The sequence below is a fragment of the Piliocolobus tephrosceles genome, chromosome 4 (assembly GCF_002776525.5).
Source record: "Piliocolobus tephrosceles isolate RC106 chromosome 4, ASM277652v3, whole genome shotgun sequence".
Taxonomy (NCBI): Eukaryota; Metazoa; Chordata; class Mammalia; order Primates; family Cercopithecidae; genus Piliocolobus; species Piliocolobus tephrosceles.
In genome coordinates this window covers 68632332-68635361 of record NC_045437.1, presented here as the reverse complement: position 1 = coordinate 68635361, position 3030 = coordinate 68632332, and the positions used below count along the sequence as shown (strand labels likewise).

The 3030-nt window shown below is 50.1% G+C and overlaps 1 long non-coding RNA gene across 2 annotated transcripts; it reads right to left on the bottom strand.

Annotated features, from left to right (window-relative positions):
• Positions 1-749: 749 nt before the first annotated feature.
• Positions 750-2781, bottom strand: LOC111541563. Of its 2 annotated transcripts, none has more exons than XR_002731302.1 (3): positions 2706-2781; positions 2427-2561; positions 750-2077 (listed from the first exon to the last, which is right to left on the bottom strand). It is a non-coding gene; the product is annotated as an uncharacterized LOC111541563 (long non-coding RNA). The 2 variants fall into 2 exon arrangements; XR_002731303.1 differs by having other exon boundaries at positions 2427-2517; positions 2706-2778.
• Between the last annotated feature and the right edge of the window lie 249 nt (positions 2782-3030).

The following is a 3030-nucleotide window of genomic DNA, read 5'->3' as shown; positions in this document are numbered from 1 at the left end:
AAAAGCCACCCGCCAGTCAACCAGAGTCAGTCTCTCTCTCTCTCCCTTTCTTCCCTCCGCTCCCGCCTCTCTTCCTTCTCTCCCGCCCCCCACCCCCCACTCTCCCATCTTTCTCCAGTTAGCCTCCCCCCAATTAACGCCCTACAGCAAGTCAGCCTTACACCTGCTGGAGAAATCTTGGTGGCAGTGGTGGGAGGTGGTGGTTTTGGTTTTTAGCAGAGCGCGGGAGCACCGTGTCACACCCGCCTGCGACCGCCCTAGGACGGTCCTCGGGAATATCTTGGAGCCAGGAGCTAGGAGCCAGGGAGGTTCTCCTCAGCCCCAGTCGTTGCCTGTCGCTGCTTTCGGTTTCTCTTCCCTAACAGCACCCACCACCCCTTTTCTCTGAAATTCTCAAAGCAATGTCATCCTTTGCAGAGTTTGTAAAGCTCTCCTACTGACTTGGGGTGTGCGGCTTAAAAAGGGAAGAATGGAGTAGCTCCAAAGGGAAGGAAGGTCACATTGAAATTCTCCTTTTTAAAATTTTAATTTCATTGACACATCTTGAAAGGTTTGTTTTGGTATAAGGCAACGTTGCCAATTCCAAATACAAACAGACAGACACACACTGTGTGTATCAGATGTTGGGAATAAAAACGGTTTATTGATTGAAATAATAGAGGCATTATTTTGATTTGTCTTGACATGGACGCTGATTTATAGAGCTCTTCCCCCAGTGATTTCTTCTTGTAGTCCAGACACATGGAAATGATAAAAATCTCACCAAAGCTCACCTTGGTGCTAATCAAGACTGCTCGATTCACGTTATAAATCTGATACAATATTTATTGCTTATCTGTATTCGAGGGGTTAGTCTCCATCCTAGGATTGTCCCCTTTCAAAAAATTTTTTTCGGATGCATCTGTTTTCACTTTGCACTTTCAACGGGCTGGAGCAGACAATAGTGTGAAAAACATCTGAATATACGAGGCGACAGAGCTGCATGTGTGTTTCATTTCTTCGGTGTTAGGGGAGAAAATAACAAAAGAAACACACACTGCAACACACACACGCACACGCACACACACACATGCACGCACGCACACACTCACCGGCCCAGGACCTCAGCACAAAGGGCGCGCTGACCCAGCGCTAACACACAAGACAAATTAAAGAAAGGGGGCAAATCGGAGCAGAGACTAAGGCGAGGGTCCAGGCATTTCGGGAAAAGATCAAGGACAAGGACAGTTAAGAAACTGAACGTGGGCCAGGGAAGACCAGAGAGAGAGAAAATGAAGTGTCCAGAACTGGAACTCACGTCCCTGAGGCTGGTGACAGTAAGTTTGCTTGTAACACCGACAGTTTTCCTTGACTGCAGGAAACAACAAAAATAGTAATAAAACAAGCACAAATCCCCCAAACATCAAGGGGGTAAAAACCCCACTACTAGTCACCCCAAACCAAAACCAAAACCGTGTCTTTTCTGCTGAATTGCTTCAAGAGCACAAGAGACTAAGAGACCCGGAGTCAGACTGTGAGCTCGGGAAAGATAAGTTGCCCGGCGAGGTTGGAGGTAGACTGAGGAACGCCTTTTTTGGTGAAGGACACAAATATTTGCAGAGTTTAAAGCTGCAGGAATACAAAAGCAGGAGTGAGATTATCTGATTACAGATACAGGATGTTCGAGTTGTTGCCTCCCAAAAATGACTGCGTTAAAAAAAATAAATAAAAGGTCAGTTCGAAAAGGGAAATTTTAATATCAGTGAAAGCATCAGAGGGAATCGGATTGAACACGGCAGCTCCGGAACTGGACGACAGCTGCGTGGTGCAGCCAATCCCGGGGCCTGTGGGAGCGAGCTACAGATCTCAGGACCACGCGGGCGAGAGCAAGGAGCCTCCCGGCCACAGAGCCACGGGCGCTGGGAACCCAGCCTGGACTGCCCGGGGCTGGAGTGTGCGAAGGGCTTCCGGCCCCGGGGCCCAGAGGGGTATCAGTGAAAAAGGGATGGCGCTTCAGCACCGACTGCGTTGCCCTGGGTTCTCCATTTCTCCTTCCCGAGTCTCTCTGCCTCTGTTTCCCCATGGCCCGGAGGACACGCTACGGAAGAGAAGTCTGGTCGGGGGGGTGGGGACGGGGGTAGTGGAAGAGGGAGGGGAAGGTCTCATCCCTGGGACGCTGACACCCCACTCCGCGCGGCACTCCAGCTCCGAAGAGCGAGCTTCGGTTCCGCCCACCCTCCAGCCATTTGCTCATTCTCGCTATTGTTTTAATTCATTGTGCAGCCTGTTGCGCCGCGGGCCCGGCTGAGCCATTTGGGGTCCTCCAGATGCCCTGCAGGGCGCCTGTCCCCGGACGACCACTCCGCAGGAGTAGCGGGGGCACGCGCGTTTTTTCTTGTGGATAACTGCCTCGGACTTGGAGGGGTCGGTCCCCACCTGAAGCTCACCTCAGGCAGTCGCTAGAAGTTCCAATCCAATCGTGAGCCTTCCTCTGGGAGGGACAGGACAGGATCCCCTTCAGTTCCTGAGGCTGCTCCTCTGGGCAAATCCCACAATAATTGAGCATTTCTCTCCATTTAGTGCTTTGGAAATTTAGAAAGCGCGCTTTCATTTGTACATCGCCTGCCGACAGCCCCTTTGCTGGTTAGAGGATCCTTGTTCCCCCTCCCCACACGTACACACACTCATTTTTAGTTTTAATAAATGATTTAGAAATCAAAACAAACCTCTGAGTCAGTCCGCCCAATTTTATGCTCCATCTCCTCTGTGTATTTGTTAGATTCTCTCGCCAATCGATGGGAAAGAGCATTTAGGGGCACTTGCAATTTCCTTTGTCACTTGCCACTCTGTGCGTATAGATTTTACGTATCATTTGTTTACCAAATCAGTTCGTATTTTCTTAGCCCAGAGTTCAGGATTTTATGTTTGTGAATTAATTGCCCAATACCCAAAGGGCAGGACAGTCAGGGGAGCCACCTGATGCAAAAAGGGTCAGCTCACTTTAGGGCAAAACAAGGAGGTTTTGTGAGTTCTTCTGCCGGCTCTGAATTA